Raw genomic sequence first — 15,935 nt, 5'->3', positions numbered from 1 at the left:
TTCTCTTCTTTTTGGTGGGATGGGTGGCAGTGGTAATGGGGCTGAAAACATTTTAGTTATGATCATCTAGTGTTTTCTCCTTCCTGGCTTCTCCCTCCAGAAGATCTAACCATACTGAAGAATTAAACCAAACTTGGCCACCAAACAGAAACATCCCTGTCTTTTGCTGGCGTCCATTTTCTCAGCATCATGGAACTTGGCTCATGGGCTTGGCGGCACAGGGTCGCCTTCCTACAAGTGGGCTCTCTGCCCCCTGCCTTTTCTGCATGTTTCACACCAATTCTCTCTAGTTCATGCTTAGCTTTTCTCTACTGTCAGATCTTAACAGTTTATTTGAAATTCAATTTGTAAGAAAAACATACTAAACTTGATCAGATTAGACTGCATACTCTCAGTTTACTGGCATCTTTGATGTCTAAGTCTTATTTCAAAGCAAACTTGATTTAAGGCAGTGCTAGATTACAGAACGATGCACCTTGTGGCTGCTTGGGTAGTCCATTGTTCTTTAATAAAAATATTGGGATAATCCTGTGCCAGTAAATCAAATATCCTCCACTTGTTTTTGTTCATGGTCTGACCTCATTTAAAATTAATGAGATTTTATTAAATTAGAGATCCAAATAGGTTAAAATAAAATTGATTCATGCATTTTTGCAAACATGAGCACTTGAAGTCAAATGATCAGTGTTATTGGTTTAATAGCTTAAAAATACTTCTCATGGATTTTTAGTTCTCCGTGGTAATAGCTTGTCTGTTTCAATAGTATTGGGTCTCTTGTCAAATGCTTTCATTGCAATCAGCATTTGCTTTCCCACTTAACACAAAGAAAACCTGATATGCCCCTCATTTTTGTGCTTTCTTTGAAAAAATCGAGAGGATGGGGCTGTTGAGCCAATCTGCTTTGCTCCAATTTTTCATAGCAGAGGAATCCTGTGCTTTTTCTCCTTCAAATTTTGAAGATTGCAGATATGTTCGAAGATGTCATTGTCAGTGAAAGGATTGTTTTTAATTGTTCACTGTTTCCTTTCACTCTCTAATTATCTCTTTAACCCACTGCTGCTTTCCTTTGTAGCTTGTGTCTCCTCTTCCAAACCATCTCACACGTTCCAGAATGGTTCAAGTTTTAAAGCTACTGCTGATTGCCCAAATTTCCAGTTTTTGCAGTTAGAACTGTGGGGGTTTGGCTTCCCTGCTCTCTGTTTTAACATCAGTTCCATTGATGGCAGTTGTCACTGAAAATCACATTTCTGCTTTCCACCAGGGCTTTGATAATCGAGCCAATTCTAGGTTTTTTCTGCCCTTGGCATAATGGCAATTTCCTGCTTTCTAGACACTTAAGCCATTTTGAAGCGCCAACTACTCTTGGGGAGAAATTTGTTGTATTGAAGGATAGGGCCAGGTGACAGAAAAATATGATTAATAAAGAATTTGTGGTAATTCACACACTGAGTTTCCTTTTTTGGACACTCAGAAGAAAGTTATTTATGATCTTTTTTTTTGTTGTGGTAAAATATGCATCACATAAAATTCACCATTTTAACCATTTTTAAGGGTCTGATTTAGGGGCAGTAAGTACTTTCATAGTGTTGTGCCGTTATCACCACCATCCATTTCCAGAACTTCTATAGATTTCTGAGATTTTGAACTACTTGGGTGACAAAACTTGCTAAACACTTTTAAAGCAGTTTTTAGAGCATTGTATCTTTCTTATTTGTTCGTTAAGATACATCTTTTCATTCATTTAATGTGTATCTGTTGATTATTTCTGCTAACCCATGCATAGGTCTAGGTACAGAGGGCTGTAGTGGTAACCAGAAAGGCAGGAGGCTCGTGACCTGATGAGTGGGCTGGAATGATGAGTCTTATTTAGCTGTTCAGCATTTATTTATTGCATGCATGTGCGAATTTGTTATTCTTTTTAGAGAAAGGGAATACACCTCATAGAAGACCTGCATCCCCTTACTTCTCCCTCCATTTTGATCTCCACTCCAGCCTTCCTCTCAAATCCCAGCCTGAAACTGTATATGGATTATAGCATCTTCATTCTTTTTCTGTATGGTTATCAACTCTGGAACTCTGTTCCATGGGTGTTCAAACAAATGATATTATATGTATTGCTGAGCAATTTGCTTTTTTACTCAATAATATTTCTTGGAAGCCAATCCGTATTTTCATATATAAGTCTCCAACAAATGCTGGTTGAATCCCTGTGGGCTGGTATCTTCATCTCTCTCATTTAACCTTAATGACAATCCTGGGAAGGAAGTGTGTTGGCACCATCCTCATTTTCATATGAGCAAACTGAAAATCAGGGAGTTCAAGTATTTTGTTCAAGGTCACACAACTAGGAAGAAGAGACAGAATTTGAACCCAGGTCCTTGACTGAGAAGCACGTGTGGTTGCCATTTCACTGGGCTGCCTCTGACTCGTTAATTCAGAAATGTTCAGTCATTCAGAAAGGACTAGTTTCCAATTGGTTCAAACAGATGGCCCGTTAATCATGTGGTTACACACAGAAATAGAACATTGCAATTGTGGTAAGTGTTTCAAAAGACAGAAGCATTGTTCCCTGAGAGGGGTTTGACCTGGTCTAACCCTCCCTGCCTTAGCTTCCCTGAGGAAATGAAAATGAGCTGAGATTTAAGGGTGAATAGATGTTAACCAGGAGAAGAGGGAAGAGGGAACAGCATGCACAGCAAGTGCAATCAGAGGGAGCCCAGAGCTTTCAAGAACCAAAAATCCAGTGTGGCTGAGGCACAGACGGGAAGAGGGGATGTGGAGAGACAGCAGGGAGGGCAGAGTCCCAGGCAGGCAGGGTGCAGGGCCTGTTACGCCATGTTATGGACCCCAGTCTTTACTCTGAGAGCACTGGGAAGCCATCAAATGATTTTGAGCAGGAAGGGTGGCATTTGTATTTCTAAAAGACCACTCAGCCATACTGGACACCAGTTGAACATGGAGCAGGCCAAAGGTGGAGGCTGGTGCAATTTGGGAGAAATGATGGTGGCTGGCATAAGGCTGGTGGTGGGGGTGATGTGGAGAAGTAAATTGATATAATTGCTGTTGAAGAGATAGAATGAGCTGGTCTGAGAGTTGCATTGAACTTGGGCAGGGAGGGAGGCAGACTATGAATCAGTAATGGCTTCTGGAATTTTGTCTTGATTAGTTAAAGGAAGGTGTTGTTGTTCACTAGGCTGGTGAAGACTGGAAAATGGTCAGATCTGGGGGGAGAGATCAGGAAGTTTGCATCACTGCATAGAGTAGAAGGTTGGGTAGCTGATTTCAGAAGAGCCATCCATCGTTATAGGCAGTGAACAGTTGAGTGGTTAAGAACATAGTCTCTTGCCTTAGACGTGGACTAGAATCCATGTTCTGAAACTTCCGGCAGCTTACAGTCATTCCCTTGAGCCTTAGTTTCCTTTGTAGGCAAAGGAGTATTATCAGTACCTGCCCTAAAGGGCTGAGAGGGTTAAATACAAAACAAACATGAAGCATTTAGCCCAATGTTCCATGGACAATAAGTACTTACAGTAGGTACCTAGATCATTATAGTTACCACCGTTGTTATTATTCTGAAATGATTTGTAACTAAAATACTAAAGGCATACTAAGAGAAACTAAGGGCATCAAGGAGATAACTCTTTAATATTCAGTTATGCCAATTAAACCTGCTTCTTGACCTAACAGTGGACTCCTTTGAGCAACACAATCTTGTCCCCCATAAAATCAATTAGGCACACTGTGGCCTTTGAATGCATATTGTACAAGAGCCACAATACATAATTGTAAAGGTTACTGATGTCAGATTTTAAATTAATTTTTTCCTTTCTTTAATAGTTCAGATCAAATTCTTGATTATATTGTTATCCCCTCCCCTCTCAAAAAACACCCTGTAATTTCAGAGGCTGGTGTCTGTCTCAGGAGTGACAGCCCTTTGGCTGTGTTGTGAAAGGATGTTCTCAGCAGCATAAATGGAAAAAATTACTTTTATGAACACCAGATTCTCAGGGGAGGACCCCGCCTCTGACATGTATCAAGAAGGAGCTGCCAGATTATTCTCTTCTCCATACTTGCTAAATTAAAAGCAATTCAAATATGGCTGGTTGAGGTTGAATCTTCGAGGCTGTTAAAAATGTCACGTAAAATGTGAGTGTACCTATTGGAAAAGGGTAATTTTCTTTCTAGAGATTGCATAGGTAAAGCTGTCTGCTTTTCAGAAAGTATAATATGGTTTCACTAAATGAATATATACTGATGCTCTGTGCCTTATCTGTATTTGAAAGGAATATCTTTTATGAGAAGACAAATACTGGGTTTTGGAGAATGGATGTTAGCAACAGTGTTAAGTAATGCCCGTGTCTTAGATGGAGAAATAGGAAGAATGTGTGTTCAAAATAAGAGGTGGGGAAGTGGTTGTGCCCAGACTTTACGCATCTTGCAGATGTGTTTGGGCCGCATGAAGATTAAAAAGACATTTCCAGGTTGCAACAGTAGAGTGAAGCTGAGTGTCAACTGCCCACCATGGACTGGCTTTCTTCTGTTTCCTTTTGCCTTACCTGCCTGAACCCTGTAGGAATTTGTGTCCTTAACATCTGTGTTAAATCTGTTCTTTAGGCCAGGGATATGCTGCCTGTAGGGGATGTGGTACTGCCTGGGCGGCTTGAGGACCTTCAGAATCTATGGCGCATATTCTTAGATTGTCAATTTTACCTGAGAATTTGGAGGAAATATTTTCATATAACAGAGTAGCTAGAAAATTCACACGATTTTCTGTTTTTTTTGAAAATAATATGAGACTCGTAAGAAACATAGAACTTGCTAGCAGAAGGGCTTGACTCCTGAGTGTATTGTTTAATCTCTGTCACCTGTGAGGGATGCTTGGCTGGAAAATGCATTGCCTGAGTCATGGACTTAAAGCTGAAAGTGCCCTTGGAAATTTTAACAGTCAAGGCTCTTGGCCACAAGTGACAGAAACCCAACTTTTGCCTCAAGCAAAAGGGGGGATTTATTGGCTCGCAAAATTGGAAAGTCCAAGATTGGATGTGACTATATTCAGGTTCTCAAAAATATGTCATCACAAGTCAGTCTTTATGAGTAATCTATTTCCCCCTCCTTTCTATCCATCAATCACTTATGTATTGTCTATGTCCATCTGTCATCTCTTGTCTGTCCTCTGTATATTTATCCATCATCATCATCATTACTGCTTTTCTCTACTTTTTCCTTATTCTCATGCAGAATCTCAGATTGTAATGACAATGCCAAGGATTATGTTCACTAGTTAGTCATCAGTCTCAATGACAGTTTGTTTTTCTTGTCAGATAATTCTATCAAAAAGCTGTCCTAAGATCACTGATCTCATTTGGATCACATGCTCATTTTTTAATCAATCAATGATATGGCCAGGAGATGGAATACTGATTGGCCAGGCCTGGGTCATGGGGAGGTGGGGGTCAATTCTACCCGTAATTCATGATCTGGGAGTGAGAGCATGGGTTTTTCCAGCCAGAAGTTGAAATGACAGCTACAAAAGATCTTACTTAGTTCTTTCTCATTTTACTGATAAAAGAACCCAGAACCGGGGAGATTTTTCTTTTCTATTGTCCCATAACAAGATAATAATAAGCAGAACTGGATTTTTTAAAGTAATTTTACATGGAAATATAACACATACAGAATTGTGCATAAATACTCAGTGTACAACATGATGAATTGTCCCTGAGTGAATATATCCATGTAACCACCACCCACATCAAGAGATAGAACACTACCCAGAAGGTCTCAACTTGTGTCCCTCACTATCACTGCTGTCCAGTCACTAAGATCACCTGAGTTCTGTTACCACACATTGATTTCGCCTCTTTGAACTTTATATATATGGAATCTTAAGGTGTATAGATTTTGTGTCTGGTTTCAGTAGCTCCACATTATGAGACCCATCCTTGCTGTAGCTCATCATTTCCAGTCACTATATAGCATTCTATTGAATAATTATGCAAAAATACTGTATCCAGTCTACTGGTAATGAATGTTAGGATGATTCTGGGTTTTGGTGATTATAAACAGTGTTACCATGAACATTCTTGAACATTCCATTGGAGGGCATATATATATATTCTACTATTTGGAATATAATCAACAGGAATGTGTGTATTATATTCCAAATAGTAGAATTCTTGGTCATTATGTATGCTTATATTCAAATTTAGGTGGTATTATAAAAAGTTTTCTGAAATTTGCTACTAACAATTTAAATTCCCACCAACATTGTTTGAGAGTGTAAGATGCTCCACACCTTCACCAGTCCTTGGTATTGTTAGTTGTTCTTAGCTTTTTGGTTGTTGAAGTGTATCTTCTTGTGGTTTTAATAGCGTTTTTCTGATTACTAACAAGTTGGAGTACTTTTCCATATGCTAACCAACACTGGACTCTACTCTTGTGAGTTGCATTTCCAAGTCTTTTACCCATTGCTTTTAATGGTTCACTTTTTTCTTATTGATTTATTGGTGTTCTTTATATTTTATGGATTTAAGTCCTTTGTTGGATATATTTACTGAGTATGTCTTCAACCAGTCTATGACAGCCTTTTTACTATTTTCATGTTGTCTTTGTGAACAGGAATTTTAAAGTTTTATATAGTCTACTTTATCAATATCTTTCTTTATAAGTGCCTTTTTTCATCTGCTTAAAAATTAAGTCTTTATCTCAGGGTCATAAATATATTCTATGTCTTCTTAAAGGTTTATTGTTATATTTTTCAATCGTAGATCTGCAATCCATATATGATTAATTTTTTGGTAAGGTGTGAGGTAGCAGTAAAGATGTGTTCCTTTTATTTATTTATTTTTTCTTATAGGGGTATCCAGATGACAGAGAACCATTTTTTGAAGTACACTTTCCCTCCACTGCAATGTAATGTCACTTTTGTCACGAATCAAGTGATTGTATATTTGTGGGTCTATTTCTATACCCTTTATTCTGTTTTGCTGGATTATTTGTCTATCCTTGAGCCAATTTCACACCATTTTAATTCTTGTAGCTTTATAATAAGTCTTGCTATCTGAGAGTCTAAGCCCTTCAGGCTTATTCTTTTTCTTCATGATTGTTTTGTTTTGTTTTGGCTCTCTGTGTTTCTATCATTATATTTAGAATCATTATATCAATTTCCACAAAAGTAAGCTATTGGATTTTGATTAGAATTACATAAAATCAGTAGCCTAATTTGTAGGAAAATTGTCATCTTTATTTAATAGATTTCTTTGCCCATGAATATGTTATATTCTTCCATTTATTAAGGTGTCTTTATTTATCTCAATAATGTTTTATAGTTTTCTAGTGTAGAGGTGTTGCACATCTTTTGTTAGCTTTATTCCTAAGTATTTGATGGTGTGGCAAATGGTATGTTTGAAAAATTTTCATTTTCTTTTCATTTCTTACTAGTATATAGAACCATAACAGACAGTAGATCAAAGTCACTTTCATTTCTAGTAATTTAACCATGTATTCTTTTGGATTTTGTGTATGTATAAGCCAGTGAGCTGTGAATAATGAAAATTTTATTTCTTCCTTTCTAATACTCTTATTTCATTTTCTTGTCTTATGGCATTTTATCACCTATACATTGTTGGATAACAGGGGGGATAGCAAGCATCCTTGTCTTGTTCCGTATTTCAGAGAGGAAACTGTCAACATTTCAAATTTAATTATGATAATTTCTTTAGGGCTTTTAAGTTGCTCCTGATCAGGTATCAGGTAAAGGAAATATCTTATTAACAATTTTCTTATAAATGATCACGAATAGGTATTGTATCTTATCAAATGATTTTTATATATCTATTAGTCTGATTTGTTTACTCTTTTTTCTGTTAATATGCTGAGTTACGTTTACTTTTTAAAAATCAAGATGTATCACTACAGTAATTGACAGGATACATTTGGTAATTTTTATTTAATATATTTATATCGATGTTTTTTAGAGAGGTTGCTCTGTAATTTTCCTTTCTTGTACTAGTCATGTCAGATTTTGGTTGTTGTTAAATGTAATTCTGGCCTCACAGAACAAGTTGGGAAATAACTCCTGTTGTTTTTTTTTTTATTCTCAGGAAGGTTTTGTGTAAGACTGGTCTTATTCTAACTTCAATGTTTGGACAAATTCACTACTGAAGCTATCAGGTCCTGGAGATTCCAATGTTTTGAAGTTTTTATTTATATTTAATTTCCCTAAATAAAATAAGACTATTATAATTTCTTCTTATACCAGTTTTCTATTTCACTTTTTCTCTACTTTCATATTAAATTTGTCTTTACATTTTTTATTTCTTTCCATTTCTTCATTTTATTTGACTCCTCTCTTTATTTTTTGAGCTAGATTAGTAGATAATCATTTTTGGTGTTTCTTCTTTTCTAATAAATGCATTTAAGGTTATAAATTTCCCTCTAATTACAATTAAGGTACATTCTACCAATTCTATTTTCATTTATATTCAGAGGAAAGTCTTTTCTAATTTCCATGTTAATATGTTTCTTACCCATGGTTATTAACAATTATGTTGTTTAGTTCCCAAACATTTTTTGTTTCTTAGTTTTTCTTTTATTATTGATTTGTTGCTGAATTCTAATGTAGTCAAACAATGTATTCTCAATGATATTTGCTTGGGCTTACTTTATAGTTCAGAATGTGATAAATTTTAATAAACATCCAGATACACTTGAAAATTTTGTGTATTATGTCATTGTTAATGGAGCAGTCTCTCTATTTCAATTGGGTAGATGCAGTTTATCATGTTAAGATTTTAAAAAATTCTTCATGATACTTTGCTGTGCTGTACCCAGTAACTGAGTCACTGGAAGAATTGTTCAAGTCTTCTATCATGTGTGTGTTTAATTATTTCTATTTCTTCTTTTAGTTATATCATCTTTTGCTCTATCTACTTTATGTTACGCTATTCATTGCAGACAAATTTAGAATGTTTACAACTTGTAGGAGGTTTGACCATTTTATTAGAATGAAATGTTGTTTATCTTTAGTTATGTGTCTTGCCTTAAAGTCTGTCTTGTCCTGTATTAGTACAGCTATGCCGACTTCCTTTTGTTTACTGTTTGCAAGGTATAACTTTTTCTAACACCTTACTGCCAACCTTCATTTGTTCTTACATTTAAGATACGTGTCTTATAAAATCAGTATATAGTTTTCTATTTTAATTCAGTCTAATATTTTAAGTTGGCGTATTGAGGCTATTTGTATTTAATTTAGTTGCTGATATGTTGCAATTTTTATATAACCATTTATTTTTTTATTTTACCACTGTTTTATGTTCTTTTATATTCTGTGTATGTGTGTGTATGTTTGCTTTCTTTTTGGTTAATGCAACATTTTAAAGTTGTTTTATTTTCCCTTCTACTAGTTTGTAGATATTCTTTTAAGGGTTCCCTAGGGATTAAAACATGAATCTTTGGATTTTTATGGCCTAATATTAACCAATTTACAAATAATGGTAGGAATACGGAACATTTTAGCTTCTACGCCTTTTAGCCTTTCGTGTTATTGTTGTCATGCATTTCAACTCAACTTTACATATCTTACACACCATAAAACATTACACTTCTCTTGTACAGTCAGTGTTTTATTCAATTTTTTATCTATTTAAACTTTCTTTATTCCCATCTGCATTTCCTGCTTCTGTCTGGGATCCTTTTCCTCCTTCCTGAGTAATACCTTATAGTATTTCCTCAGGACATGACTGCTGGCAGTGGATTCTCTGAGCTTTTGTCTGTTTGGAAATGTTTTTATTTCACCTTCACTAGTGAAAAATATTTTCTCTGAGTATAGGATTTTAGGCCGGTGGTATTTTCTTTCTCCATTTTAACTTTGCCATTCATTGTACTCTGGCTTCACTATTTTATTGAAAAGTCAGTTGCTAGCCTAATTTTTGCAGCTTTAAAAATACATGTCTTTTCCCTTCCTGAATGCTTTGAAACTTTTCTGTTTCTTTCTTTTTTAACAGTTTAAAAATGAGGTACTTTGGTGCTGTTTTCGTTGTAGGTATCCCTGTCAGGCCTTGTATCACTTCTTGAATCTGTACCTTGATATCATTGATCAGTTTTAGAAAATTCTGAGTTATTACCTATGTAAATATCGATCTGGTCCTGTTCTCCCTATTTTCTCATATAGGAGTCAAATTCTATATGTGATAAACCTATACCCCTTTCATGCTCTTTTCCATACTTTACAGCGTTTTAAATTAAAAAAACAAATTTCTGTGCTTCAGTCTGGGTATTTTGACCCATGCATCTGCTGGCTCACTTCACTTTTGTCCTATCTGCTGTTTAACCTATCTACTTTTCAGTTCTAGATTTTCTAGTTCATTTTTTAAAATTTCTATTTCAGTTATTTGGTCAAATTATCTAACTTTTCATCTGTTGTGGACCATTCTAATCAAAGTTTCATATGTGTTATAACTCCAGTAACTGAGTCATTCATGGGTCTCTTTGTTATTTGCCCCTTGTCCCATTGACACTACTTTTTGATGTGTCTGGTAATTTCAGTCAGATGTTGGACATTGTGGATGTCAAACTGAGAAGCTCTGGATGGTGTTCTTGCTCTTCAGTGAGGATTCACCCTTTTCTATGGCAGGCAGCAGAGGATAGATCATCTCATACCTTCATGGACAGAGCTGACTCGAGGGTGCATTGTGTTTTTTGTAAGGCTCTGTCTACCTTTTGTTAAACCTCAGTCCTAGAGTCTCACCCTCTGTGTGTCCCAACTTAAAGGCTATGGCATTTCCTAGAAAGCTTCCCCTTGGCAGCTCTTCCAGTCTGTTTTGTCTCTTCAACATTGTGAGACTGTCAAAACTCTTTCTTCTCTTCATCCCTTTTAGTTTGGCTTCTTAGCCTTCTGCTATGTGATACTTCATAAATAATGCCTCCAGAGAAAACTGGCGATATTGTATGTCTCACTTCTCTGTTCTTTCCTCATATCTCTGATCTTTGCTCTCAAGTTCTGGCTAACTTGGCAGCTCTGAACCCCAAGTTATTTTAACCCTAGCCCCATGAAGTAGCCTGTCTCTTTGCTGGCTTCCATCCCTTGTAATAGTTGCCTTGGCCTACATTTTCAGCTTCTTAACCCATGCCAATAATTGACAGATGTCCTGTGGAAGGTATCAGCATGCAGGTGTTTGGCTCATTTTTGTGAGCATTGCTTTGCTCTGGGGTCTGGATTTTAAATTCTGGCTGCCACAGAAACTCTATGATGCTTTCAAATAAATGAATTTTGATATCATTGACTTTTATCATTGCTGTTATTGGGAGTGTTGGTCTGCTACAAGCTACTCCACTTTAGAGGAAACTGGATGCCCAGAATTTGGCATTATACTCAGAATTCCTGTTTGTGGTCTAATAGTGTTGGTCAATATCAGTTCACTGCTGCCATTGAGCAACAAATTATAGCACTGCAAAAATAAATTATTATAAATGATACTCATTTAGTATTTTGGAGTTTACAGTTGTTGTTCCCATCTATCACCACTTTCTGTCATCATTGTAAGTTTATAAAATGAGAGTCATTATCCTCATTCTATAAATAAGGTAACATCTTTCAAGAGTGATTGTGTTGTCCAAGATCACACAGTCAAAAAATGCCAAACAAAAACCATCAGGCAGTAAGTTTTTCTACTTTATCCATTTTACAGTTTTTTTGGAAGAAAAGTAGATATGGAAGAACTATCAAATATTTTTATTTATTTATATTTTTAATTTCCAGCAGTATATTATGGTTTGGACTTCGATGAAGTCAAAATCTTCCATTAAGTAATGATAAAGATAACTTTGCAAGTTACCTTTTTAATCTTCTATTTTGTCATCATCAAGAAAGATAAGAATGGCAAGAAAATGCTTATGAGGAGCTTGTGTCATACAGCAAGAGCTCATATTAGTTATTACATTTAGTAAGAATAGCATTATTATTGTTTTACTATTATTAACAATGCCTCTTGGCCATTCCCAATACTTCCTGTGTTTTCAGTTACTTCTAAGCCTTCCCCATAGTAAGTAATAGGTTTGCATTGGTCTAAAAGTACTGTTCATAAACCAGTCAGAAAACAGATGCTGGCATTTATTGCCAGTGGCAGCTATGCTTTACTGTCAATGGGTAGACTATGAATAACAGCTGGAATCCCAGATTCTTGGAAAACAGTGTCACTCAAACTGAAAATTTCTTTATGCAAAACTTGAGACACCAAGAACCCTGGAAGATACTGACTGAAGCAAGAGACCTCCTGTGTTGTCATCTTTTGGTTGCTGTCTGATGGCCTTTTTGACTCTGCGGGTGAAGGTATCTATTGCTTCCCATATCCTGATGTCACAGGAGTGGCAGAGGCCATATGCTGTACTGGAAGAAAGGAGAGGTTTTTAATATAAGTATATGGTGAGCTTGGGGTTGGAGTAAGGGGCAAGGAAGTCAGCCTGCCACTCCATTCCATAGAGGGGCCAGTGATTCAAATCCAAAGGAGAGTAAAAAATTCCCTCAGTTCTGAGAAGGAAGATGTACTCAGGCCAACTTTTCTGTCTCTGAGAATGTAGTCACAGAGCTTTTAGGAGGAGGTGATTCTAGGTGTTACATAAGAGTCCAAGTATGAAAGCAGAGCTGTAGTAGTGCATCGGTTTTTACTAAGATATGCTGCAGTAACAGGGATTATGCCAAAGTCTCTGGCTTACAACCACAAAGTTTTCTTTCTCATATTTCATGTCCATTTTAGGTCAACTGTAACTATGCTACACAACTTATTTACCCTGAGATCCAAGCTAATGGTTTTATAGCAGAGAGAAAAGAGAGCAGAGCCAAATACCATCAGTGTACAATGACCATTTACGTTTCTAATTAGAAGTCCTTATACGAAACTTTCATTACATGAAACTTTTATTTTGTTGACTAAAGAAATCCATTTGGACAATCTTGATATCAATGGAGTGGAGAAAAATTATCCTTTTACAGGGAGAGTCAATGAACATTTTGAACAATAATATAATCTACCACAAGGACAAGTCCATCCACAACGGGATTGGATACCCTATGATGGCATGATTGGAGAAATCTGAATATCAAGGCCTGGCAGTTGGGAAGTGCTAAGTCTTTACAGCACCCTGATCTCAGATATTTGTTTCTAGATATATTGTTGGACCATGCAATTCCAGTATGATATATTCTCACTCAGAGACCGGTATTCATCAGGACTGCCCACCTGCTTACTCTTGCAGCACTTCCTTGGACATTGAATTGAAGTTGTTTGTAACATAGCACAGATACTGTATATGGGATCCCTCTTATGAGCAAAAAAATGCCTTCTTAAAGAATCCAAGTACAGTTGACTCTAGAATAACAGGTTTGATCTGTGTGAGTCCAATTATATGTGAATTTTTTTCCAATAAATACATCAGAAAATTTTTTGGAGATTTGTGACAATTTGAAAAAACATTCTCTTTTCTCTTATTGCAGGGATGCAGTATATAATATACTTGTAATATATAACTTACAAACTATGTGTTAATCAACTGTTTATGTTCTTCAGAAAGCTTCTGGTCAACAGGAGATTATTTGTTGTTAAGTTTCAGGGGAGTCAAAAGTTCTATGCAGATTTTTGACTGTGCAGGGGGTTGGCACTCCTCACCCCGGCATTGTTGAAGGATCAGCTGTATCCCGTCTTGGTGTTGTGTATGAAGCAAGAAAGTTCCATGCGATCTGAATCCCCTTATTGTAGGAGTATCTCCAGTGAGGAAGAGCTGCATTTTCGTTTTCACTAGAACTGCAGTTTCCCTGAGCTTTACTTTTGTTGAGAGCTGCTGTCTTGAAGTGCGATGCTGGGTGTCGTGAGTGGTTTCCATGCCACCCACACTCAGATTCTCCTTGTTACCTTATAGTACCATTTCTTTTCATAACTCCATTCCTTTCCCTGGTTCTTTTTCTGCTGGGTGGAGGTTTTAGGGCTTACACTCCTAGTGAACTCTTATTCATTCCTTTTTGTTAATAGTTAAAAAATATGTCTCCAACTAAATACTTATCACTTACATAGCACAAGTCATATATAATCTCTGGAGACAAAAGAGAAACTAACAGAAAACTAAATTTAAATTACCTTTAATTCCATGACCCTGAGATCATGATTTTTCATGTTTTAGTGTTTAATCTTTCTTGGTGAACATTCACCAACAATTTAAATATTATCATGTGCATAGTGATTACCTACATGGATGCTGGAGACAGGTGGCTTAGGATAAATCACAAGTTGGCCCCAAGACTCTTAACCTGGTGGTCTTGGGAGAGTTAGTGGAACTCTCCAAATATGTTTCCTCACCTGCAAAATGGTAATTTTACTTTTACATATTGTTGTTTGGAATTATTGTGAATTATTTTTATAAGGTTCTTAGAATACTGCTTAACAAATTAAATGCTTAGTATTGATAGTTATATTTTACTTGATAGTGTGTTAATATTTCTGTATCAGTATGTTTGCACTCATGCCATCCTTTTTAATGAGAATTATATTACAGTAGCAGTGTATAACATAACTCTTTTAATCGATTTCATACTGTAGAATGTTTAAGGTATTTTCAATTTTTTAAAATATTTGTCTACAAGAAATTCCTCCAATTCTGTCCTATTTTACACCTTTTGGTATAAATTTCCAATGCTCTCTTTAAATATAGTATTTTCCAGAGGTTCTTCTCCACCTTGAATTCCATTCAGTTGTATTATTTTTCTTAACACTGTTTATCTGATGAGTGGAAAAAATCAAATTTTAGTAAAATGTCTTTTAACTCTAATCAAATTGAATGCTTAAAACTTACATTTACATCTAGGAATTTACCCTAAGAATGCAGCACTCCAGTTTGAAAAAGACAGATGCGCCCCTATGTTTATCACTGCACTGTTTACAATAGCCAAGATATGGAAGCAACCTAAATGTCCATCAGTAGATGAATGGATAAAGGAGATGTGGCACATATACACAATGGAATATTATGCAGCCATAAGAAAAAAACAGATCCTACCATTCGTAACAACATGGAAGGAGCTAGAGGGTATTATGCTCAGTGAAATAAGCCAAGCGGAGAAGGACAAGTACCAAATGATTTCACTCATATGTGGAGTATAAGAACAAAGGAAAACTAAAGGAACAAAACAGCAGCAGAATCACAGAACCCAAGAATGGACTAATAGTTACCAAAGGAAAAGGGACTGGGGAGGATGGGTGGGAAGGGAGGGATAAGGGTGGGGAAAAAGAAAGAGGGCATTACAATTAGCATGTATAGTGCATGGGGGACACGGGGAGGGCTGTACAACACAGAGAACACAAGTAGTGATTTTACAGACTACGCAGATGGACAGTGACTGTAAAGGGGTATGTGGGGGGGACTTGGTGAAGGGGGGAACCTAGTAAACATAATGTTCTTTCTGTAATTGTAGATTAATGATACCAAAATAAAAATTTAAAAAAAAGAAAAAACTTACATTTACAGGAATTTTTTTGCTTTTTAATGGGAATAACATCACCCACTTAAATCTCTTGTCTGGTTTTCTACCTGCCAGTTATACTTTCCTCCTCTCTCTTTCCCAATCTTCTCTCTTTCTCCCCATCTGTCCCTGTCTCCCGCTCTCTCTTTCTTTCTGTGATGGAAATAACTTTTTCCTTTTTTAATTTCAAATACAATACATGTCAATTGGAATATAGGTATATAAAGGAGGAAGTGAAATCGACCATGGAACTATACCCAGAAACAACTTTTACAGTTTGGTACCTATTTGTCAAGATTTGTCAATGGTTCTTAAGCTAAAGTGTGCATTAGAAATGTCTTGGAGGGGCTTTTAAAACAGATTTCTGAGTCCCATACCTTAAGTTTATGATTCAGTAGTTTGGGGGTGAGGCCTGAAAATTTGCATTTCA

At 36.3% G+C, this 15,935-nt stretch overlaps 1 protein-coding gene across 2 annotated transcripts in view; it reads left to right on the top strand.

Moving 5' to 3' along the window:
* HS3ST4 (heparan sulfate-glucosamine 3-sulfotransferase 4) overlaps positions 1 to 15,935 on the top strand; it is a 384,757-nt gene that overhangs the window by 78,120 nt on the left and 290,702 nt on the right. The gene's annotated exons all lie outside the window — the stretch shown is intronic.

Source organism: Manis javanica, chromosome 10, assembly GCF_040802235.1.
Source record: "Manis javanica isolate MJ-LG chromosome 10, MJ_LKY, whole genome shotgun sequence".
Lineage (NCBI taxonomy): Eukaryota > Metazoa > Chordata > Mammalia > Pholidota > Manidae > Manis > Manis javanica.
The sequence above is the reverse complement of the archived record's forward strand: the minus strand, read 5'-3'. Positions and strand labels throughout refer to the sequence as shown.